Source organism: Schistocerca cancellata, chromosome 5, assembly GCF_023864275.1.
Source record: "Schistocerca cancellata isolate TAMUIC-IGC-003103 chromosome 5, iqSchCanc2.1, whole genome shotgun sequence".
NCBI classification, from domain to species: Eukaryota; Metazoa; Arthropoda; class Insecta; order Orthoptera; family Acrididae; genus Schistocerca; species Schistocerca cancellata.
The window spans coordinates 284,817,440-284,844,541 of NC_064630.1; the positions used below are offsets into that span (position 1 = coordinate 284,817,440).

At 41.2% G+C, this 27,102-nt stretch overlaps 1 protein-coding gene and 1 non-coding gene across 4 annotated transcripts in view; one reads left to right on the forward strand and one right to left on the reverse strand.

The window, feature by feature from the left end:
- Positions 1–27,102, forward strand: part of LOC126187919 (nephrin-like) — a 687,362-nt gene that overhangs the window by 460,356 nt on the left and 199,904 nt on the right. The gene's annotated exons all lie outside the window — the stretch shown is intronic.
- Trnas-cga (transfer RNA serine (anticodon CGA)) lies at positions 18,674–18,748 on the reverse strand. The gene has a single exon. It is a non-coding gene; the product is annotated as a tRNA-Ser (tRNA).

Genomic DNA, 27,102 nt, shown 5'->3' on the forward strand with positions numbered 1-27,102 from the left:
GTTTTCCTGTTTTCTCATCCCGCGACTATCTGTGTCAATTTCTAATTCTTGTAAGAGTCCCTGAAAACCTTCAATGTCGTCTTTGCAACGCCCTACCAAAATAATATTTCTTAAATGTTCCGGCAATTTCATTAAGCAAATGCGGATGAGTTCTGAAGGGCTGTATGGGTTTGAAAGTTATTGATTCTTATGCAACATGTCTTCAAAATATTTCATAAGACTGGAAAATTCAGATTGTTCGAAACGTTTCATCATTATGATGCTATGTTTTACTCGGTCTTGTGTAGCTTGAGACCAATACGCTGAGAGGAAGGCATGATAAAATTCTCCTTCACTGTGACAATCGTGAATGACCGATCGCATTCTTACAGCTGGTTCTTTCTCTAAGTAGCCACACATAAATTCTAACCTGTGCTCCAATGACCAGTTGGGAGGGAAACAATGAGAGAATTGATGGAGCCACGCTTGTGGATGAATGTCGTTGGCAGAATTCTTAAACGTTTTGAATTTACGTGTAGTAATGAACAGCTTATAGTCAGAATCATCGTGTTGGCGAGTAGCATATCGGTCATTGTTACGTCGTGTCGGCGGTTCCATCTCAAAATTCGGTGTACCTTGCCAATTCCTTTCATAATTACCGAAATGCCATGTGTTATTATTTTGTGGCTTTTCCGTATTTCTAAGTTCTTCTTCCCGTGTTGGAGCGCGAGTGTCCTCTGAAATATGTAATTCTTGTATTACCTGTGTCAACTGATCTTGAACTTCCCAGATTTCTCTTTTGTACTGTGTATTGATTTAATTTTGATTTTGTTTGAATTTTCTTTTTTGTTCATACTCTTCTGTGTCAGTGAAGGCTACGGGTCTTGTGTCATTCAGATCATCATCTACCTTTGTAGATAAGTTAGTGACCTGATCTGGAAGTTCGGCTACTTTCTCTGATAGTGTACTTATTTCCTCCATGTGTCTTTCTGAACCAATTTTCAGGGTATCTACTGTGTCCTTTAAATTTTCCTGAGCTTTTGCAAGTTGCGTAACCGAATCGGTAGATGCAACTGAGTCAATTTTAGCTTGCTAGGTCTCATGATTTTCATGAACAACAGTTTGCAGTTCTTTTATGGCTGCTTCGTGATTCTGTAATGCACTTTTAATGCCGCGAAAAAATTGGTTGGAAATGCTCACAAATTTGTGTTTTTACGTCATTACAGATTTTTTGACATTTCGATTCGATGTTATGTAACTCAGTAGTTAAATCTTCACGTGTTTGTTCAAGTGTGGTGTCTAACTTTTGAAGATTTTGTTCCATTGTGTCTAACTTTTTAAGATTTTGTTCCACTGTGTTTAACTTTTTAAGATTTTGTTCCACTGTGTCTAACTGTTACTGTGTTTGTCTCTGGTATTGTTCCATTGTGTCTAACTTTTGAAGCTTTTGCTGTGTTTGTCTCTGATTTTGTTCCATTGTGTCTAACTTTTGAAGATTTTGTCCCATATGTTGCATTAATTGTAATAACAATGCATTAGTGTCTGGAATCTGTTCCTCTACGCCTTTCGGCAGTGGATTTGCACCAGCAACATTCACATTTTGACGAGCAGAAAATGTGTCTTGACTCATTTGAGAAAACGGTGAGGACCCAAAACCTAAGTCTACAGTATTTGCAATATTGTGTTCTGTCATTTCGGATTCCTGAGGGGAGCTGTTGCCGACCGATCGATCGATAATGCTTCCCTGTTCACTAATTGTTTCACTGTCTACACCATTGTTTGCAGCCCGCTCCATTTCCCTATGTACAATTACCAAATTACTACTTTCAACATTATTTAATTCATTACTCGGTGGCGCTAACACATTGCTTTCGTCTTTACTGTCATTTCTCAGTTTACTTTGGAGCCTAGTATTACGTTTTTCATACGCCATTATTGTCACAATATTTCACACGACAACACAAAAAAAAAACACAATTTGAAAAGCAAAAATAAGAGAACACATTAACATAGAACTGAAAATAATATCTAGTTAATTGCAAGCGCAGCTGCGAAATACTTGGTGCAAATCTACATGCATGCCACAACTGTTTTACTGTGCAATAACGAAAAACCACAACTACCAAGGAAATTCTCTCTATAATTACGCGCTAGCAATAAACAAAAGCTACACTAAATACACAAACTACAAGAAAAAATCAGAAGATTCCAGTGAGGTATCCTAGGCTAAGGGTCGACATATGAAACGTCCCCTTAGAAAAATTGTACAAGACTGTGCTTAAACTGACACACAATATTATTTAGCGCAACGCAATCTGACTTTCGAAAATCCCTACAAAAGAATGGCCCTGACTAACATTAACCTATACCTTTCACAGATCACTTACCTCACAAAAATCTTCGTTACTGGAACTACTGCAATACAGCGAGCGCCACTACTGCCAGCTAAATAAAAGATTCAAACTACGGAAGGCACTAACTACTGATAGGCATAGTTAGCAAATGAAAGATATTAATAGAGAACAAACAATGTATTTACCTTAATAGTCATAATATATATAGCAGTTCATAATATCCATTCTGTGCTCAAAAATCCGCCATCTCATTTCCCACATCCACCACTGCTGGCAGCTCACCTCCAACTGCCCAACGCTACGCGCTGTTCACATCCAGCTGCCGCTGCCCAACACTGCAATGGCAGACAACAATGCAAACTAGCCACAGGCTGCACACAGCACAGCCAGTGATTTTCATACAGAGCGCTACGTAACGTTGCCAATAAGAAAACATAAACAGCCTACTTACATAAAGAAAACATAAACAGCCTACTTACATAAAGAAAACATAAACAGCCTACTTACAGTATGTATACTGCAGTAGTTATTCGGAGAGGAAGAGGCTTGCACAACATAGAGTAACATGGAGAGCTGCATCAAACCAGTTTTTGGACTGAAGACCACAACAACAACAACAATAACAACAACAGCAATTCATTTATAAAACAGCGGAAATAAAAGATGTGTTGTATACTACAGAAACATTACCAATCAAAAGTAGTAGTGTTGAGACATACCTTCGGGATGAGGAGTTGTTCATTATTAGTAAGAGTACCAAAAATAACAGTACTGATACGTCTAAGAAAATCATTAAGGAAGCAATGGATGTGCGTCGTTATTCCAGTTCATCGTGTCGGTCGTTGACTTAGCGAATTGTCTTGAATTATTCAGCTGCTGGAAGACTCTACCTTGCCAAAGTACTCAAATTTCACCACAAAGTTCGCCACATAGCGTCACTTTCTAGAAGGACATGCACTAATAATAAACAGATTGTTGTTGTTTACAAGCTACAGTATTTCGTCGATATCGCAACTTTAGGAGGTTTGCCAATCGGAGAAATTTCGGCTTAATTTCACACGCCGTGTTATTAATTCGGAACGCACTGGCATTACCGGCCGTAGTCAACCGTAATTTGCGTCTGCTGACAACATGTTGCACGTTTAATTGACCATTAATTCGGGCGTTGATGTACTACTGTAATTTAGGCTTCGATGTTACTTCAAAATTACAACCTCGGTGCGCACCCGCTGTTAATGACAGTGACTTACGTTATGAGATTCGATAAAACGTTATTACGCTTGAGGCATACTGCTGACACCTAACACGCGTGAGGCCTAAATGAGGTAAAGTTCACTACGGCACTGACTGTGACGTGCGCATCTTCCTGAGCAGTTGGCCGAAATTGCCTGGTGTATCCCAAACACTGCTTAAACTGAACTCTCCGACGTGGCATTTGCTACCCACTTCTTACTTCGATAGACAGTAACACTATCGGAGGGAGTTAGAGCCTTCACTCCGATACAAGTCTTGACGTATTTTGTTCCTACATTATATTTCAAACAGTGGTTGGCTGTATCGTAACAGTTCTGCGGAAGCCTGTTCTAGCGCAGGTGAGGTAATAAACTTTCATAAGCAGAATATTGTCGCGAAGAGATGACGAAGTGGTCTACACTTGATGGACACAGTACTGTATGCGAATGCCGTGGTAATATCCTCGATCTCTCTGCAGTATATTGTGAAGTGTCGTTGGCAGAATGAATTCCGTCTGGCAACACAGCCTGGAAAATTGAAGGCAAACTAAATCGATTTCCTCTCCGTCGTCCGCATGGGACAGCTGCTCTCTTCCACACTACTAATCTGTCTTGACTCTTGGTTATCAAGTTGATGTTACCTTTTCCTATTTTAGCTGTAATGATCGTGTACATACGAATGCTTTACTCACTTACGTGCCGAGGTCCTGTTACCTGTTGTTAGGTACCCAGTTTTCTCTCAAACTGTCACCCATCATATTCCCATATATTTTTATGTTCATTTCTCTTGATCAATTAGTCGATCGCTAACACTACATAATAACGCAATCGAGTTTGAGTACCTCCAGTGAATGTACCTTTTTATTGCTTTCTTCTCTTTTTTCGTACTGTGAAGCTGACTAGCAAAAGATAAGAGTTATTTTAACAGGAGCTGGCTGCGATAAGCTTCCCTTCTCTGCAGGTCACCAAACACAGGACAGTAGCACCATCGCGTTACGCGAAACAACACAACAGACTCCTCACATTGTGAATGAACTCGCGGTACTCGATCTTCTATTAGGATGTGATCTCTCAGATTTTCTGAGCCTGACAGATTAATGGTGTGCTTCCGAGTAACCTCGGCGGTCTCCTGGGAGCACTTCCACTGGGATGTTATTTTAGATGTCTGCGTATTATAAGAATACATCTACATCGATTACTTTCTTAATGATCAAATGTCGAAACCCATCAGCAACACAGAATAAAGCTTTTATTCCTAATAAACAGCCTGAATGAAAACAGTTATAGCTTTCACTGCCTATTTTGGTGCCATTCGGTGCGAGCAGCGTGTATAACAGCACACATGTTCCTTTCTTTCATTTGCATACACTAACATGAAACAAAAACCAAAACTACGTCGCACGCAAATAATACCACCATAAATGTTCTTCTGGCTCGAGGAAAACAGCTGTACATTAACAACAAATGTCGTTTGTCATTATCAGTTAACAATTTACAAACAAAGGCACTAAATTGCTTCTTTAGCCTTCGTCGATACTGTGCTTTTCTGGTATTTATCTAGCCCCCAACTTAATGTCAACTAGAGAACTATCCATTACGCTGTCAGACACACGAGTGCATACATCCTTATAGTAAGGAATCTATGCCTATCATGGTGAATTATTGTGTGTTTTTTGTTACGTTTTCTAATTATGTTGGCCTTTATTATGATTTCAGTTTTGCCCTCTTACACTGAACATCGCAAATTTTTTTCCCCTTTCATTACTCACTTTCCTCCATGTAGTGGGTACTTTTATAATGATGTTGCAGAACAAAGTGCGCACACAAGCGAGCTGTCAGGATAGCGTGAAACGATACTAGTTCTCTGATTTCGAGATGAATTAAAGGCAACGACCGGTAGTAGACGTGCACGATTGGCTAGGAATCATACATTGAAATGAGTAAAGTAGCTCTAGAAATGTGAAAACTGCTGTTTTGTAAGTGTGTAAGAGAGTGATGGCGGGTACAATGTTTTTGTAAAATTTTTTAATAAATGTCAGGCAGTTCTGAATCAGTGCTTTATTTAATAAAACCATCGTTACCAAACATCATGGAAATTATAAAAATTTTGAATTTCATGCCACGGTTTGAACTAGTAGTTCAGTGAGTTATGAACCTTGCGAGGTAACGGGCGAATTGCGGCGCCCTGGAAATATTCTAAGTTCAGAGTTGACGGCCACCGCTCACGCCGTGCGGCAGGACCAATCTCGTTAGCAAACACGTGGTGCCAAACGTTAACTGGACGAGAGGGGCAGCCCCAGGGCATGGTCCAGCCGCGTGGCTGAGAATTCCGCTGTGACGAGGACGGTGCTTTGTGTCGATGAAGGAGATGTCTATGCCGGGAGTGCCAAAGATGGTGTACTTTGTGAAACCTTAATGGCAGACATTTCACAGCTCTTATAGATATTAATAGTAGCCAGAATCATGATACCTCAAAAAGAAACATGTACATTACCATTATTATCACGACGATTCTGATGATGTAATCAGATTTTTAAAACATCTATATTAATTTAAAGTTTAGAATATGACTGTAAATTATACAAGTAACACGCAGCAACGCATTCCCAAAATATAAACGCTTCATGAGATTTTGTCGATCATCGTGTCTTTAGAAAGCTATTCGTGTAAACCTAAATTGGTACGAATTACAGGCATGTAACTTGAATAGTACTTGAGTTATTGGAGGTCAAAGTGGCCGATTACTATCGATCGCGTCCGGCCATAAGTCCTCCACAGTTCCACGAAAAAACGGTAGCAGCATGCTTATAAATATATGTATTCGTCTATTTCTTTGTTTATATCCGATATATTCTACTCATCAAGAAATTGGTTAAATATTTAGTGTGTTTTAGAAAGCACAGAGACATTAGGCTACTGGCCTACCTGTTATTCTATTTCTTTTGATATATGTTTATTTAATTGGTTATGTGTTTAATGATGTGTATTTAGAGCGTGTTTATGGTCCAGCGGTAGGAATATTTATTTAATTTCAAGTTATTTAAATGTAAATCCAGTATTTAGAAAGTGTTTTATGTTTGTGAGTGTACGTTAGCTTGGAGACGTGGAGGGAGCGCTCTAGCCAGTCACAGCGCTCGGTACTTAGGGAGGCGACTACTGAAGTGAATGGTAGGGAGTTCGGGGAGAGTGCGACACAGGACGGGAGTGAGTGGAGGGCACGGACAGTACAGCGCGATGGACGCACAGTCGTGGGAGAGACTTGGAGAGTGTGAAGCGGTTTTGCGAATGGTCGCGGCATATAGAAAAACTTTGGAGTGCCGACTTGTGCACTTGTGAGATTTCTGTGGCTTCTACAGTGAAGACGTAGTGTGCGTTTAAAAGTGAATATCTCGCGACCTATGGCGTTGTTCACGACTAATTACGTGCTGTAGGTATCTACTATTTCCCTGTTATTCAACTTACATTTTATTTAATTGCTAGACCCTCGACACCAATAAGTGTTTTGCAGAAACATACCACATTCTCAAAAGTACTTCTACTATCGTACTCATCATTTAAAGTCGGTAAGATAGTACCTGCAGATTTTATTTAATTGCAATCTTTCATTTATAAATTTATATGTTACATCCATAATTCGCAATTGCCGAGTGATAGAAACCTTCAACCATTAGATTCATGTGTGCATTCTTATCGTATACCTTAGACTCAGCAGTATTGCCGGCTTTCAAATAACTACGCACCCTCCGACTCAGAGTTCAAACATTAAAAGTTTTGGCTGGTTACATTGTCTAGGGGTTGGGATACGTAGTTGCGCTTTACAGGCCAAATACTGCTGAGTCTACAGTACACGATACGAATACACACATGAATCTAATGGTCGAAAGTTTCTATCACTCAACAGTTGCGAATTGTTAGTGAGGCTTATACTCCTGAATTATTCCTGAAGTATTAATTAATCTCGACGCAAATTAACACAACACCAAAGTAAAATAACTGAAGCTCCAAACAAAATATTTAACGGCACTACTTTATCACAGTTTGTACCACATTATCTTGTAACAAGGTGCCAAGTTATAGAGTGAAGAATATAACAAACAATGTTTTCTCAAAGTCTACAAACTGCCAAGTTCAGAAGTGTCGTTTGGATGCGTTTCCGAGTTAGAAGTAACGCTACCAGAAATGACTTCATCCACATTCGCCGGGCTCTGCTTTCAAGTCTGTCGGAGCCATTCAGCTGAATGCCCGCCGCAAGCACGTGTACTTTCTTTCGAAGGTACTCCCAGTTCTCGCTTCGATGCCCCCGCGAGAAAGTGGACTGCGGCAGAGCGCTACCTTTCTGCCTGGTCCCAACCCCGACCGCCGGCCAGGAAGGTAATCTTGGAAGACGTAATATCCGGCCGGCCTTATCTGGGCAGTTGGAACTCGAGACGCCGGCCACCGGCCAGCCGATAGGGGCGAGGACGTGACCCGCGGGGGCGGCCGCCCCTGCCCGCCGTCCCGGCGCCGCGGCCACCGCCGCCGCCAAGGACGAGAGGCTCTCGTGCTATCTTGCCGCGCCGGCCAGTTGCTGGTCAACTGTGGCATCACAAATAGTTTGCTTGTGGTAATGTTCATTATTATTTTATCGTAAGAGATCTTACCGGATTAATGCCAATAGCACTGTTGCTCCCCTAAGTTTCCCTGAATCAGTACTACTTTATAAAGACAAATTAATAGCTTGAATACACAGTATTAATAGTCCATAATAATATCTATTTCATACTTCGTTATGAACCGGTTTTCGGCTTTTAATATTAAGTTATCTAATAACGTAACATTATACAAATGCTTCAAACGGCTCTGAGCACTATGAGACTTAACTTCTGAGGTCATCAGTCCCCTAGAACTTAGAACTACTTAAACCTAACTAACCTAAGGACAGCACACACATCCACACAGCGCCCGTAGCGGTCGCGCGGTTCCAGACTGTAGCGCCTAGAACCGCTCGGCCACACCGGCCGGCGATATATTATACAGATAGTCCATACAACTGCAACGAGAAATCGTAGTTTTTCAAAGATTGTTGTACAAACCTACCCTCCTCCTTAATAAAGTTGCAGCAGTCAGTTATTATTTCTCGCTCCATTAGATAATAAACTGTCCACACCCATATCCCATAGACTTCTCTCTCCCTCCCTGCCCCCCTCCCCCATCACCCACCCTCCCTTTTTCTGTTCATCACATTCACCAGTTTCGCCATATGACATGACAACCTGTGCCATTACTCACTTGCACAAAATTTTTGGATTATGCATACATATAATTTTAAAATCTGGACGTATTGTACTACAGGATTTATTTGTTCAGAGTCTCTTTAGATATTAAACAATCCCTGTGTTTCGTATCGATGCACCCATAAAATGCCCCACATCTTTGTACAACAATCTCTGTACAGTTAAGAAATCTCGCTGAAATTGTGTGGATTATCCTTCCAGCATTAAATTGTCTGACGATGGCCTAAGAAAACCAAAACCGGTTCATAATAACTGTTAAATAAATATCATTGTGTAACATTAATACTGTGTATTCAAGTTATTAACATGTCTATGTTCCTTCAAGAACCTACGGAATATTCCATAGATATTTAAGACAAATTGTAGGTTAACGTGGTTACCGCCGGCCGGAGTGGCCGCGCGGTTAAATGCGCTACAGTCTGGAACCGCGCGACCGCTACGGTCACAGGTTCGAATCCTACCTCGGGAATGGATGTGTGTGATGACCTTAGGTTAGTTAGGTTTAAGTAGTTCTAAGTTCTAGGCGACTTATGACCACAGCAGTTGAGTCCCATAGTGCTCAGAGCCATTTTGAACGTGATTACCAAAAATTTCGAAAACTACTTGACCGATTTGCTTCACATTTTTTCACGATGCTCTGACGTACATTCGGTTGGACACAGACTACACATTTTTAATGTATGTGGTATATAAATATTTATATATTACATAAAAAGGAAATGGTGTTAGCAAAAAATCTCGAAAAATTCTTACCCAGTTTAATTAAAATGCTTACATGATACTCTAATATGAATTCGGCTGGATACTGACTATTTATTTATTTTATGTATGTGGTATATGAATGCAAAATAGTACATAAAGGAGAAATCTTGTTAAAAAAAAGCTCAAAAAGTTCTTGAGCGATTTACTTCAGATTTTTATGCGATAGTGTTACAAAAGTTTGGACAGACAAAGGCTACTTATTTTTGAAAAATGTACGGTAAATAAATAAGTATGTAACACAAAAACGGAAATGCTGTCAGCAAAAGTCTCCAAACGTTCGTGACCAATTTATTTCAGACTTTTCTACGATGCTCTGATAAGCGCTAGGACAGATATTGACTGTATATTTCTTAAATATAGGTCTTTATAATATACCAGGTGAACGTTAATAGAACTCCAGTGGTGGATTCCGGATTGGTATTGGAAGAAAAAAGATCCGACGAATATGTTTCCGGAAGACCCGCCAGGATAGCCGAGAGCGCTGGACTCGGGTAGGCGCGCCGGCCCCGCATCGGATCCACCCGGCGGATTAACGACGACGGCCGGTGTGCCGGCCAGCCTTCATGTGGTTTTTAGGTGGTTTTCCACGTCCTACTAGGTGAATACCGGGCTGACCCCCATGTCCCGCCTCAGTTACACGACTCACAGACATTTGAAACACATTCACACTATATTACGATTTTCACTCGACGCATTCAGCTGGGGTACACGAATTCCGTCCTGCGGGGTACGGGGTGGCGGTAGGAAGGGCATCCGGTCACCTCTTAAAATTAACATGCCAAATCCGGTTAACAATGGTCGATCCTGCGTAACCGCAGGACAAGGCGCAAGTGATAGAAATAGAATATGTTTCCGGAAATGGACGGTGTGCGTGAAACAACAGTAAACAGTCCCAGAACACAGTACAGAGATGAATCGCGTCCACTTCACAACAGATGTTGAAACAGGCCTGAGTGCAATGCAGTTCACCCTTTCACACGTCGCATCACGGATTGCCACACTCTTTTGTACTTTCCAGCCTCTCCCCGAATAGTGTCGCAGACGTCGTAAATACACCATGAAAGGTGTGCACTTCAGGAAATAGGTCAGCATACATAACGCTTCCATATAATCCATGAGGAAAATTCGAGGCCATGCTACAGGACCTCCGTGCCGTGTCCCCTGTCCAACGCCCAGGAAAGATGTTATTGAGGTGTGAGCGAACTGTGAGGCGGAAGTGTTGTGGTGCTCCGTGATGCAGAAACCACATACCCTGTCGTACTGCCAAAGGCACATTATCATGTAGTCTAGGCAGAGTATCCCCCAGGAACTCTAGGGACGTTCCTCCAACGAGGCATTGTAGAATAACAACCGATGCAAATGTGTAGTGGCCAAGAAGGCTATTCCCACACAATAATGCTGAACAGATGCTAATGAGACTCCTCAACCATTCCCTGAAGATAGTCTATCGCCCACAGATGACGATTATGCAGATTGATGATGCCTGTTCTGGTAAACGTTTCTTCGTCGCTATAGAAGAAATTCCATGATTGTGATGGTCTGGTGCAAAAACCATCCACGAAATTCTATCAGCAGAAGGAAATCTGCCTCTGATAATCCTCCTACTCTTTGCAGGTGATAAGGATAGTAGCGTTTGTCATGCAGAGTACAAATAATCGTATTTTGGCTCATACCATGTTGGCGATCCATTTGCCTGGAGCTTGTACTAGAGTTCGTCTCAATATCGTGTAGAACCCGGTCCTCCAAATCTGGTGTACACACAATCTGCCGCCCACCTGCATGTTCTGTCTGAAAGGATCCATGATCACGCAAACGCTCAAAAATGGCTTGAAATGTCACATGATGTTGTTGGTGTCTGTGAAGGTACTTGTTTTGGTACGGCCGTGTTGCCTCCCGACCATTTCTACTTGCTTGGCCATACATAAACACCATTTCGGCATGTTCTTAACTTGAATACCGGACCATTAAGCTGCTTACAGCACGCTGTGTCAATCACACAACCTGCAACACACAAGGATACACACGGCACGTGGTTAGAGAAACTTTCATTAAATAGCGCCATCTAACGTTGCTACGATGCATTTTGGACACACATTCATGGGACCTTTTTTCCTCCTTTTCCAGTCAGTATTCTGTTCTTGCAGTTTGCATGATTTATTAATGTTCACCCCATATAAATATATATTATTTACTATATAGCAAATACTTGGTATATAGCAAAAATTTAGAAAAAGTGCTTGATCGTTTTACTTCAAATTGTTACATGATGGTCCACTAACATTCAGAAGGACATTGTCAATGTATTATTTTAAACAACAATGCACATATTTTCTGTTAGAAAGGACTGTGAGAAAGGAAACGTTGTGCTGCGAAAATCTGTAGTTTCGTTTCCTGTCTCGCATTAGACAAACTGTTTTTCCCCATATATTCTTCCTCCTTATATGTAATTGTAAACAAAAACTGTATACGCAACAGCGTGCTGTTTTATTTTCTTCGTCACAGTCAGTTGTAAGAGGAAAGCTGTATCCATGCCTTACCAACTTATGATTAGAATACTGCGTGGAATCTGAATCATCCGAAGCTTTGCAGTCCCACCCGTTAACAGCTTAAAACTATTAAAAATACTGTCACTGAAGCTTCTATCCCCACAGATCCAGCAGCTGGCGATGTCTCTCTTGTACCTTTTATTTTAAGAATTCCAACTGATTTTGCCATTCATTTTAAGTGACTTAATTTCTTCATTCCCCAATTGTGATTTTGTTTGCAAAAACAGTAAACAAGGCTCGAAATAAGAGAGTCAGAGAGAGGAAAATGAGTTGGACAGAGAGGGGGAAGGGGAGAAAATGGACAGAGAGAAGAGAAGGGAGGGGATGGACCGAGAGTGAGATTAGGAGGAGATGGAGAAAGATTGGAGGGGGAGGGAGAAGGAGATGGACGATGAGAGGGGGGACAAGGAGGGTACGGGCAAAGAGAAGGAAAACGTGGACAGAGAGAGATGGAACAAAGATACTAGGGCTTCTAAACAATTTCTGTACATATCGGTCCTCAAGTCTTTTGGAAAACAATAGAGACAGATTCTACTGAACTCATTACACTAATTTTAGCTACGAGAAGTGTTATGGTTACCGAAGACCAAAGTGACTGCTTTGATGAATACGATAGCTGCAGCTAGTTCTTCGATCTTCTGTAGTTTTCCTTTTTATCATGAATGAAATCTCATAATCACTGTAGCCACTGCAATCGGGGGTAATCTATTGCTCTGATCTTTGAGATTTTTTTCTCTGGGAAACAACAGTCATCCATGTTATGTTGGACCTACTAAAGAAACTGCTTATGATTTAAGTGTGAGTCTATACCATGAATGCAAGGTAGATTAATCTACCTTGAAAAACTAAATAATATGGTTTTCTATGGTTGTAATCGACTCTCTCCTTTATCAGTTGATAAATTTTGGGCCACAGTTTCATAATGTTTCACAAGTGAACGTCTCCCGCCGGAGGTTCGAGTCCTCCCTCGGGCATGGGTGTGTGTGTTGTTCTTAACATAAGTTAGTTTAAGTAGTGTGTAAGTCTAGGGACCGACGACCTCAGCAGTTTGGTCCCTTAGGGATTCACACACATTTGAACATTTTGAACAAGTGAACGAATTCTCCTCCACTTAAGTACTCCTATACAGCAAACAGTTAATGTACAATGTTATCAGTTTCTGAAATATTATATTAATCTAATTCAAAGATTTTTGAGTCTGTATCGATGTAAGATTACTCTGTGATAGTAATTGACATCTAAGGATGGATCTTTCTGATTAATAAATAGTTTGATTAAATAGACAACTATTTTTACATACATATTTGAAAGTAGTATAAACCAGTGACAGTCTTTTGATACATTGTAGTAGAAGCGCCTTTCACATTTCAGAGCACATACGCATGTATGTCTCTCTCTCTCTCTCTCTCTCTCTCTCTCTCTCTCTGTGTGTGTGTGTATGTGTGTGTGTGTGTGTGTGTGTGTGTGTGTGGTGTGGCGCTTGTAAGTGTACACGTGTGTAGAGTGTCATGTTAAACTAACCTCGTTAATGGCGAAAATAGTATTAGAGAGGCATTCTTCTTAAATAACCCGGTCCACAGGAAATCTAGGGTACTCCCAGGGGGCCACTGAACGTAACGATTCCATCTGGCAACCTGATGACTTCCAACTGAATGACAAGTAAAATATGGAGTTTCAGTCTTCGATCGCTATTCTTTATTTTCAATTACCGGTTTCGGGCTAGCTGCCCATCTTCAGATCATATGTTGTAGTTACAGAGTAACTTGTCCGTACAGAACACACAGTTCACTTATGACAGTGAACTGTGTGTTCTGTACGGACAAGTTACTCTGTAACTACAACATATGATCTGAAGATGGGCAGCTAGCCCGAAACCGGTAATTGAAAATAAAGAATAGCGATCGAAGACTGAAACTCCATATTTTACTTAATGAACGATCGCGGAATTCCCAGTGAGACAACTATGTCTAGTTTTGAATGACAAGTACTCACTCCATGAGACTGCTTATCTACAAAACACTGAATATTTGAAAATAAATTACATTTTCAAGCCAGTGCATTGCTTTCCGGGCGTGAATATTTCTTATCTTCTCTTTGAATGACAGTTATTTCCTTATGTCTGACCATTCTGAAAATCCCTTTTGCATGATGTTGAAGTTCGTCATATGTCCCAATAATGACGTTAATGAAAAGTGGGTAAAGAGTCTGACCCTCATGAACCAAGAAACTTCATGCGTCATATTATCCCATTTCCCATGAAATTAATAATGTTAGCTGCAACTTTCCTTCATGCTTCATATGATATTACAGGCGTAATACTACAAAGCAAAGGGCTCTGGGCTTGTCTTAACAAGGAATGCGTTGCATATCTCGGTTGCGAAGTGAAAATCACTACTTCTCCCCCTTTCCCTATTCCAATTCTGGTGAATTGAGGAATATATAGTCCACAACGTTGTCGGACGATACCCTGCGCCTCCCTCTTCCTTTTCAAAGCGTGTGCACTGACCTGGTAGTCAACAGAACATTAAGTAACTTTCTTCTGTAGGTTATGTCAAACATTTATCGCGACCACTAGATACCTCTTCACTTTTCTAACCTTACGTTCTAGAAAAAGAAGAACTGTAAGGTGAGGACTCATATTTGCTGCGTGTAATGTAAATTACCAGTAAAACAAAACCACAGATCAAGTGAAGACATGAAGTCTTTATATGAGTCCGCGATCATTTTATTTTTAGCACTTTTATTTTCACAAATCCGTCTTCATCACATACATTTCTTTACACTTTGTATCAGAATATTTTAACGATTTGAAGATGGCGAAAGGCCGAAACCGGTCATAAAGTGTAAAGAAGTCTATGAGATCAAAACGGACTAATAAAAGTGCTAAAAACGACAGATAATTATTCACTTTCTCTAGAACTACAGTCTTATGAATACATATGTAAGTTAACAGTAGATAAAAATATTTTAAATCGTAGCGTGCCCACAACGCTGAATGAAGAGCAGCAATTAGTTCGACCTTTATAAGAAGCTTTTTTTGATAAACTCAGCAACTGATCATTTTTAAAACCATATACGAATATACACTTATGTGATGAAACTCATGGAATAGCGAAATGCATAAATGCAGATGGTCGTAGTATGGCGTACACAAGGTACAAAAGGGCAGTGTATTGGCAGAGCTGTCATTTGTGATCAGATGACTCATGTGAAAAGGTTTCCAATGTGATTGTGGAAGCACAACGGAATTTAACAGACTTTGAACGGGGAATGGTAGTTGGAGCTAGAAGCATGGAACATTCCATTTCGGATATCATTAGTGAATTCAATATTCCGAGAGTGGGCCGAGAACACCAAATTTCAGACATTACCTATCACCACGGACAACGCAGTGGCCGACTGCTTTCACTTAACGACCGAGAGCAGCAGCGTTTTCATAGGTTTGTCAGTGCTACCAATCAAGCAACAATGCGTGAAACAAAGACAAAAAAGAACATGGTGGGAGGTACGGAGAACGTATCCTTTCGGACAGTGCGGTGACATGTGGCTTTAATGGACTATGGCAGCAGACAACCGACACGAGTGTCTTTGCTAACAGCACAACTTCGCCTACAGGGCCTTTGCTGGGGTAGTGACCCTATCGGTTGGACCCTAGACGACTGGAAAACAGTGAATTTCAATTTCAGTTGGTAGGAGCTGATGATCGTTTCGAGAGTGGAGCAGACTCACGAAGCTAAGGACCCAAGTCGTCAACAACGCAGTGTGCAGGCTAGTGGTGGCTACGTAATGGTTTGGGCTGTATTTGCATGGGTTTTACTGGGTCATCTTGTTCAACGGAACCCATCAATGACGCGAAATGTTTATGTTCGCCTACTTGGGGACCGTTTGCAGCCATTCATAGACTTCATGTTCCCAAACAAAGATACAATTTTTATGGATGACAGTGCACCGTGTCACGGGGCCCCAATTGTTCGAGATTGCTTTGAAAAACATTCTGGACAGTTCTAGCGAATAGTTTGACCACCCGAATCATCCGACATGAATCCCATCGAACATTTATGGGGCATAATCCTGAGGTCAGTTCGTGTATAAAACCCTGCACCGGTTACACTTTCGCAGTCATTGACTGCACAGCTCAGTATTCCTCTACAGGACTTCCAATGACTTGTTGAGTGCAAACCACGTCGAGCTGTTGTACTGAGCCACGGAAAGAGAAATTCCACACGATATTAGAAGGTATCGCATTACTTTTGTCGCGTCAGTGTATTTAAGCGGAACTTTGGCAGTGAAGCCCAACACCACCGTCACAAACATAGGCAGCAGGAAACTTCATAGAAATTATCTGTTTTTTGAGAACGTTTCTTCCTGCATCGTCAGTGGTCTTATTTTTATAATCTGGAAGTTTTCGATTAACGCGACTCTGATGGTTATTTGTCTTCATTTGATTAATGTTGGTGTTGTGCGTCTCACTTTGTAGCTCTGGTACTTTTTTGTAGTTAGATACGCTGTTGAACGCATTTTGCCTTTAATCCCTCACACGTCTTTAGAGTCTCCATTAACAGAGCGTTTGACGGTCATCGTGTGCAGTTTAGTTTCGGGGTAAGTTAATACAGAAGGAAGTACAGAATGTGACAGAGATTTCTCATTTCAGTAACCCTATTACAGAAGCAGAAGCACCGAAATCAATCAAAGCGAATGTCTGACGTGGCGACATGGTTTAAATTTGGAGTAATTAAGAATGGATGAGGTTTCGTAACCTCTTCAATCGATATAACCAAGGCTTTTCACTCCTTTGTTTCTCTATCGACAAAATGCCTAATTCTACAGTACATTCTCCCTAAATATTCCGCTGACCATTTCACTGTTTACTTCACTCGCTCTCTCTCTCTCTCTCTCTCTCTCTCTGTCTCTCTCTCCCTCTAACTCACTGACTTACGCACGCGCTCGCACACACACACACACACACACACACACACACACACACAGAATATTTCAGGGTACTACACAGAACATTCCAGGGTACTAATTCCCAAGAGTTCATCACCTTAAGAAAGCTATTACATCTATTTAAGAATCAAAGGAATAAACGTGCAGCATAGCTTTTCATGTTACACATATTACGCTGAAAAAAATCGCGACCGACGACATCCTGACACTTCGCCTGAAGATGATGGATTCGCATTCCATTGAAACGCTGCTACGAGACGACGACGACGCTACTCACCTGACAACCCGTGAAGACGTCATATATGAAATTCGCCGAGAAAGCCTGCACTCACATACAATATATGCAGTCTCCCAAGCTCCTTCATTAGGTGTTCACAAGGGTTTGAAGATGTATGATGCAAAGACAAGACAGGTTTAATTTTCCAGTTGCGTAATGTACGCAACCAATGCTGTAACGAGAACTGATGTTCATATCAGATATTACTTTCTCTATGTGACCAACTTCCTTCACAATGTTTTTAACAAATGTAGCAGGGAGAAATTTTGCTGTTGCTCTTTGTAGTGGGGTAAATGACACACATTTCGATTCACTGCCAAAAAAACAAAAGAGCAACCCTAGTTTTTTCTGGGAAGGGGTACAAATGCCTGACTCGGGCATGGATGTGTGTGATGTCCTTAGGTTTGTTAGGGTTAGGTAGTTCTAAGTTCTAGGGGACTCATGACCTAAGATGTTAAGTCCCATAGTGCTCAGAGCCATTTTTTTGAACACTATTAGGACTCCTATGTGTGAAAAGAATATTGTTCTGCATCAGATAAAATTGTCTCACAGTTACACTGTCCATGTCATTCCATTTCTCTTTGATTTCCCTCCATACAGGATCCTTACCTTGTTGCTTACAGAGGTCAGCAAGTCTAAGTTGATTGTATTTCTCAAATACAACCTTCTGAATGTATTAGATACTAAAGTCATTTTCCTGACAATCTTATTCAGTTGCTTTGAAAAGACCAAGAGGTCAACGAGACAAAGTGTCAACAACTGTGTTTTGTGTTCCCAGATTGTAAACAATGGTAAACTGGAACTCCTGCAAAGTTAAGACCCAATAATTAAGACGATCATGATTTGACTCAGATGTCATCAAAACTGGAGGGCACAGTGATCAGCATATGTCTAGGTATGCTTGCGATAGAGGAAGTAGCGAAATTTATCAGATTCCCAAACCACATCCAATGACTCCATTTTGGTCACTGAGTAATTACGTTCTGATTTACCAAAATGCAACTGGCAGATGCAATAGCCATTTGGTAATGACAGCATTTTCCTCATATTCTGGAAAAACGTGCATTCCTAATCGTAATTTTCAGATGTCAGTAGAAAAACAAAAGTCACTTGAGAGATCTGAATGATATAATATAGGCACTGCAAGAAGTGCATCCCCAAACTTCATAATTCATCCTGAGCAACCTTGTCCCAATGCCACACAATATTCGTACCAGTCAACTCATACAACATAGGAGCGGTCAGGTATATCAAGTTAATGAAATGAGGATAGAAATTGAAACTTCCTGGCAGATTAAAACTGTGTGCCCGACCGAGACTCGAACTCGGGACCTTTGCCTTTCGCGGGCAAGTGCTCTACCAACTGAGCTACCGAGGCACGACTCACGCCCGGTACTCACAGCACTCAGAGCACTTGCCCGCGAAAGGCAAAGGTCCCGAGTTCGAGTCTCGGTCGGGCACACAGTTTTAATCTGCCAGGAAGTTTCATATCAGCGCACACTCCGCTGCAGAGTGAAAATCTCATTCTGGAAACATCCCCCAGGCTGTGGCTAAGCCATGTCTCCGCAATATCCTTTCTTTCAGGAGTGCTAGTTCTGCAAGGTTCGCAGGAGAGCTTCTGTAAAGTTTGGAAGGTAGGAGACGAGGTCCTGGCAGAAGTAAAGCTGTGAGTACTGGGCGTGAGTCGTGCTTCGGTAGCTCAGTTGGTAGAGCACTTGCCCGCGAAAGGCAAAGGTCCCGAGTTCGAGTCTCGGTCGGGCACACAGTTTTAATCTGCCAGGAAGTTTCATATCAGCGCACACTCCGCTGCAGAGTGAAAATCTCATTCTGGAAACATCCCCCAGGCTGTGGCTAAGCCATGTCTCCGCAATATCCTTTCTTTCAGGAGTGCTAGTTCTGCAAGGTTCGCAGGAGAGCTTCTGTAAAGTTTGGAAGGTAGGAGACGAGGTCCTGGCAGAAGTAAAGCTGTGAGTACCGGGCGTGAGTCGTGCTTCGGTAGCTCAGTTGGTAGAGCACTTGCCCGCGAAAGGCAAAGGTCCCGAGTTCGAGTCTCGGTCGGGCACACAGTTTTAATCTGCCAATAAGTTTCATATCAGCGCACACTCCGCTGCAGAGTGAAAATCTCATTCTGGAAACATCCCCCAGGCTGTGGCTAAGCCATGTCTCCGCAATATTCTTTCTTTCAGGAGTGCTAGTTCTGCAAGGTTCGCAGGAGAGCTTCTGTAAAGTTTGGAAGGTAGGAGACGAGGTCCTGGCAGAAGTAAAGCTGTGAGTACCGGGCGTGAGTCGTGCTTCGGTAGCTCAGTTGGTAGAGCACTTGCCCGCGAAAGGCAAAGGTCCCGAGTTCGAGTCTCGGTCGGGCACACAGTTTTAATCCGCCAGGAAGTTTCATATCAGCGCACACTCCGCTGCAGAGTGAAAATCTCATTCTGGAAACATCCCCCAGGCTGTGGCTAAGCCATGTCTCCGCAATATCCTTTCTTTCAGGAGTGCTAGTTCTGCAAGGTTCGCAGGAGAGCTTCTGTAAAGTTTGGAAGGTAGGAGACGAGGTCCTGGCAGAAGTAAAGCTGTGAGTACCGGGCGTGAGTCGTGCTTCGGTAGCTCAGTTGGTAGAGCACTTGCCCGCGAAAGGCAAAGGTCCCGAGTTCGAGTCTCGGTCGGGCACACAGTTTTAATCTGCCAGGAAGTTTCATATCAGCGCACACTCCGCTGCAGAGTGAAAATCTCATTCTGGAAACATCCCCCAGGCTGTGGCTAAGCCATGTCTCCGCAATATCCTTTCTTTCAGGAGTGCTAGTTCTGCAAGGTTCGCAGGAGAGCTTCTGTAAAGTTTGGAAGGTAGGAGACGAGGTCCTGGCAGAAGTAAAGCTGTGAGTACCGGGCGTGAGTCGTGCTTCGGTAGCTCAGTTGGTAGAGCACTTGCCCGCGAAAGGCAAAGGTCCCGAGTTCGAGTCTCGGTCGGGCACACAGTTTTAATCTGCCAATAAGTTTCATATCAGCGCACACTCCGCTGCAGAGTGAAAATCTCATTCTGGAGGATAGAAATTAATGGGCACTGAAAACGCTCTGAGTTGACGGGTAGTTGTAGGTAATTTTTGCGATAGCTTCCAACTTTCATGAATCAGGTTGAATTCCTTCTTTAGATATGATATGACCAAGAAATTTAATACATGTAGCAGTGAACTGAGAAGACTGTTATGTTCTAACCATGAATTTTCTGCAACGAGAATATCATGAACATAGGTGGTATTTCTCTTCTTCAAGTGTTCAGGAAGAACTGAGCTTAATCCACGAATAAAGGCAGAAGATCAATTGTTAAGTCCAAAGGCCAATTTACAAAACTGGTAACAGGTGCCAAAGCAAAGAAAAGCTGTATATTTCCTACAAGCAGGGTAAAGTTGTACTTGCCGAAATCTAGATCTTATATCGGAAGCAGCTAACACCTTTACACCATGAAATTTGTGTAGTAATTCCTAAAGTGTCTGAGGACGATCTGTTTCAGGAAGAAAAACGATTCTGATCTGTCTGGAATCTAACACCAAATGTATTGACCCATCTCTATTTTCAACAACATGAAGTGGACTGTTGTAAAAACTCATGGTGACACTTTGAGCTAACATGGGCTGGATCTAAATCTTTACTCTTTCCCAGGATACGAATGGAAGAGCACAAGGAGGAACAAAAAACTTCGTATGGTTCAAAAATGGTTCAAATGGCTCTGAGCACTATGGGACTTAACAGCTGTGGTCATCAGTCCCCTAGAACTTAGAACTACTTAAACCTAACTAACCTAAGGACATCACACACATCCATGCCCCAGGCAGGATTCGAACCTTCGACCGTAGCGGTCACGCGGTTCCAGACTGTAGCGCCTAGAACCGCATGGCCATTGCGGCCGGCAAAACTTCGTATGTTCCTTGACATTAAATTCATACAGAAAATTTTGTATGGTACCAGGTTTGTTGACAAAGGCTTCAAAATGTGACCAATATCGAATGACTCATGCCTATATACTTCAGAAGCATCGTCTACACTATCTGCTATATCAAGTATAATTTCAGAGATATCAAAAGACAATTCCGTTTCCTAAGAAGTACTTGATTTATGACGAATAGCATCACTGGAAGGTTATGATTTGGACGAAAATAAAAATTTCAAACAATTCATGTCTTCTTTATGTTTTGTTATCCAATCCTCGAATTGGAAACACATAAACTTGCCATCGACTACAGATTTCGCCTGAGCAATGTTAAAATTCAAAATGGCTTTGCATTCAGCCATGAAATTGACACCCAGTGTCATTTTTGTAGTAAGCAGTAGCACAATTAAGAAGTTAGCAGATAACTGATGACCTTGGCAAATGAAATCTAAACGTATTTGGTTCATAACTTCTACAGTTTTACCGGTTTACCTTAAGTTCTGTTCAATGCAATGGAAATGTTGGAGAAAAAGTTGGCTCCTGACATTTACTGAAACCTGCCTCACTGTTAACTGTAATAGGACTATCCGTGTCTAATACCGCTGATAAGGAAACCTGTACAACGTAAACTGACAGTATGGGATGGATTAAGGTGTTCTGATTGTCTACTTCCTCTTCCAACAAGGTTTCTCTGATATCATCAAACTGGACATTTATTCGTCTGTTCTCTGAAACCACGTCACAAAATGTTTTTCCTAAGAATGTGTCACCAAAATCAACTACCATATCATTAGTTATGTTCTCTACTGTTTGTGGATGTACACTTGTTTCACATTCACTGTTGTCATATGGCAAAGTCATGCAATTAGTTGCCCATTCAAAAACACCGGTTTCCCTTAAGTTGAGTGCTTGGTCCTCAACGGTCTACATATTAACAGGATTATTGTCGGTTTCGCTTAACGTCTGTTCCTTATTTTGATCACTAATATGCTCACACTGTTCATTTAGTTCAGTAATGGGTTCAAATCGTATAATTTTTATGGTATAGATGGAGGAATGCTCTGTATCGACAAGCGAGTCTTTTGCCACATGTGCCATCAATCATCCCTGTGATGGCCCGTCACGTCTAACATTAGCACAAGGATTAGGCGGTCTAATGACAGCTACTTCAGCACGTCGTTCAGGACTAAAATTTCCACAAAGCGCCCCTTCTGATTATTTCGTTTGTAATAAATGTCCCAATCACGCGAACTATCTCGTGTTTGGTTGTGACGATAGTCATGTGATCTGAAATCAGTGTAATCAGTTTCTAGATTTAAAGTTTCGCCTTTCCCAATTAGCGTTATCTTTTCGTCATACTGACCTCTGTAGGAATCACAATTGTTGCCGTAACTTCCATTTTTCCTAAAGCCACGACCGCTGTTTCTCTCTCTGAAATTGTTGCGATTGTACGACTGATCTCTCGAATGTCAATAATTATGATCACGACTAATAAATAATTGATTATTCTGTTCATAGTTGTACCGATTCGCAAAATTCCCGTCATCTGATCTGCTTCGTTGTGACTGAAAACTTTGTATGTTACCGCCTCTGTATTTATTTCGTGAATAAAATTCCTCATAGACAACCTTGAGTTCTGGCAGTACCGTAAATTTTGAAAAGTCATCTTTACAGCGTCCTGCCGAAATAATGTCACGCAAGCGTGTCGGTAGTTTAGTCAAATTCTTGTTAACTCAGAGGGCCCACAAGATTTCTTTAAGAAGTGGATCTTGACTATAATGTGCTGAAAATAGTCTGCTGGGCTGGAAAAGTCTGATTACTCAAAATTATTTAGCATAATAACACTGTTCCTGATTCTGTCTTGTGTTGCTTCAATCTAGTATGCCAATGAAAATGAAATGATCGTGTGGCATTGATGGCCGGGAGTCCCCAACCGGGGAAGTTTGGCCGTCGAGTGCAAGTTTTATTTCAGTCGACGCCACGTTGGGAGACTTGCGTGCCGGTGATGAGGATTAAATGATGATGGGGACAACACAACACCCAGTCCACGAGCGGAGAAAATCTCCAAGCCGGCCGGGAACTGAACCCGTGCCCGCTGCATGAGAACCAAGCACGTTACCACCCAGCTAAACAGGCGGACAGTATGCCAATTCATCTCGCGTGTGGCATTCTTGTGCGATTGCTCTCATTCTTGGAGCTGGTTGAGGTTCTAAATAAGTACACACACATTCGAGTTTGTGGCCAAATGGCCATGAAGGTGGCAACGGTACTGGAATAATTGTAGCCACTCTCTGGTGTGCACATTATTTACAGAATTTCGAAAACTTTAAACTTTCGAACTGTAAGAAAATGTTTGTAACCAAATGAGTCATTATGATGGGAGGGCAATTTTTTTTTTCACACTGTGTAAGGCTCCATACTATTTTGTTTGCGTATCGTACACGGTTCGCGTGTCAGTATCCGCACTATTTTGTTTGCGTAACGCACTGCGTTCGCGTGTTAGTACACATACATGGCACGAATCAGAAAGTTCGTCAGGAGTGTAGTTAAAAAATGGCTCTGAGCACCATGCGACTTAACTTATGTGGTCATCAGTCGCCTAGAACTTAGAACTAATTAAACCTCGCTAACCTAAGGACATCACACACAACCATGCCCGAGGCAGGATTCGAACCTGCGACCGGAGCGGTCGCTCGGCACCAGACTGTAGCGCCTAGAACTGCACGGCCACTCCGGCCGGCCAGAAGTGTGAAAACGCAAACTATGGCTATCGGTATCATCATGCCCTTGACTGGTTTTCCGTTCACTGCGCTACAGTTCGTCATCCACTTTCCTTACTCCATACTTGTACTATTCGTTAATGGTCATCTGTCTGTTTAAAACAAAAAAGACATTCTTCCGACTCTGCAAAGGAAACAGGCTGTGTAGCTTGAGAATTTTTGTCTGCACTGCTAGTCAGTTGGGTCACGGTTAACGGAAATTCGTCTACCTGTTTGGTAACTGTCTTTAAATGTTCTAGGGCAACTGTTTTTTAGCCTTAAATGATCCGCTTTGCTGTTGAAGGCCTTGTATCTTAGTTTCAAACTGACTAGCCTTTCGGCCGTTTCAATTGGTTAAGCTCTCGATTTAGATTATTTGTTGCTGGATTCAGCTACTCACGTACATCTTGTCTAATCTGTTTCATCTCATCCTTGAAATGTTTAATCTCTTCCGTAACAATTTCTTTAATCTCTTCCTTAGAACTTTTATTGTTTTCCTTAACTCTTTTAAACTCCAATAATAGTAGCCGCAACACATCGTTGTCCCTATCTTTGGCACTTCATCGGAAGAAGTGGAGACTGGTTCAGTTTGATTAACAGCTGTGGGTGCAAAACCTGAATCTTGAACCACAAGAATTTACTGTCGCAATAAATTACGTCCCACGGACTCGCTGTATAAAGCAAAATCCCCAGCTGCACTTTCTTGTTCCACGTTCCTACATCTACATCTACAAAGGTACTCCACAAGCCACCGAACGGTACATAATGAAAATTTACTCTGATCAATAGTGTCAGGCACTGTTCTATCTGTATCAATTTAATCAGTATTGTGAGAGGATCCCCATTCAAATATCCCTTCTGTGTCTATAGAATTACCAAGAGCTACTTCAGCAGAAGCTCTATCATTTGACCCAGCTCTTGCAGCCTTTGAGGTTTTAATACAATTACCGTACAACAGCAAAAGAAAGGCGATCTCGGACTGAAGAGGAACACTGCACAACTACTAAAAGAACTTCCTATAAATTTCAATAAAAGCATAAAAATATTCAATTTCCCGCTGACAGAGTTCATCCTGTAAGTGCAAGTTAAGATTCTAGTAGTATCACTGTACAGTAAAATGACTCTACTTCAATGTAGGACACACAATAGTGTACCCCATAAAAAATCAGTCTACCACAAAAACCTTTTAAATGTAGATATATCATCAGTAAAAGAAAAAAAATTGTGTCAGAAACTCTTATTTTAAACACATACAGAACACTATAAATGAACGAAAATGAAAGTATCTCAGTTGCACTAAACCCTGTAAAATACTGGTCACAAATCGGTATTCAAAACTGCAGAAAATACGCAAAACTCAATTCGTTTTCAAACAAACCTTCCTGGTAATAAATATAAAATCTAACTGAGTTGCTGCAATGGCATACAGTGTATAATTACGGCAGTTGGTACGCCAAATATCTTTAAAGTAACTTGAGATTTTAATATGTTCATGGTTGCAAAAAAAAAAAAAAAATAAAATAAAATCCACTTTATCTGACTGCAAAAATCAGCTGACTACAATGTGATTACGCATCATGGAACAAAAAGACAACAGGTGAAAGATTCTTATTTATTTAAACTCGTATTCGTAAGTGTCAGGTTGGTATTTGAGAAATGTGTAAAATTTATTTTTGATATCGAAATATGTGAATCTGAGTGCAGAGCAACACAACTACCGGTGTGTGGAAATTCAATTTCGAACAGAAATATGCGGAGCTCATGCTACACGAAGTGAAATCCAGCCAAGCCGGTACATCAAACAGTTCGTCTACGAAAAAGCAGTTCGCTTTCAATGAAATTTACATATGTCATGTGGCCGCAAAGAAAAATGACTCAGTTTAAAATGTAGGTCCTGAATATTGCTAATATTTGTCTTAGTCTTGTAAACAATTACTGTACCAGAACTGTTGTAATTACACAACAAATGAACATAAAAATTAATGCTTCTGACTTTCTGATAGAGCTGTTTGAAAATTCACAAGACAGCACTTCTGAATTCTTGTATTGGTATGAAGCCTCTGAACTGATACTGATACTGTTTTCAAACCTACGCATTGCCAATCACTCTGCCTTACAGTGGATACGAACTCTGATGGCAATTAAATTTATTGGTGTACCATTGCGCACGGAACGCTCGTCTGCTCTGCTGCTTGTTGCTATTACGAATACTGATGTGACTGTCAAAAATGGAATTTCATTTGCTGTACTTGCTATGTACAATACAAGGAAGTACCTCACTAAATGTCGTAGATGCTTGTCAGTACACAACTAGTAATGTGCAATGTGGGTCTTGGAAATAGTCATGAAAGTAAACTAAATTGCGGAAATGATGTTAACTATTGATAAATACGACGAAAGATTCCAAGTTTAACTGTGCGTCACTAAGCAGTAACAACAATGCTCCTTTTCACAAAGTTCCCACACTCAGACAAGTTAGCAAAATATTTCTTAATAACTCTCCTTGTACAACTACCTCCCTTGACACTTGTTTCAACTATAAGAAAAGACCTTACACTTCATTACAAAATTACTACAGAAAACATGAACCACATGCTATGTTCTAACAGTGAGAAGCTACAGACTTACAAATATAAAACAACTGGATTCTCTTAAAAGGTGGCGTTTATAATTCTTCCATTAATATAATCTCATTTTCTCAATGTTCTTCCTCAAAACATATTATTACAAAATCCTATTTAAATAATGCTGTCTCCACCAAAAACATTGCCAGACTGTCCAACACACTCTGCTACTGCTACTCTTTAACTTACCCTGACAAAGGAAAGTTAACCACCCTGACCAACACCTTTGGTCTCAAATACTGTCTTACTAAGATTATGGGTATATCGATATTACAAAGGTTGAGTTCATTTATCACATTCGCCAATTCATTCGCACTTATGGCCGAAACTTCCTGAAAACCGTCATCGCAAATAGAACAGCCGCCTTTCATCTGTCCAGTCGAAAACGTTATTAGTACTAATCACATATGGCTCACTTTCTTACTGAATG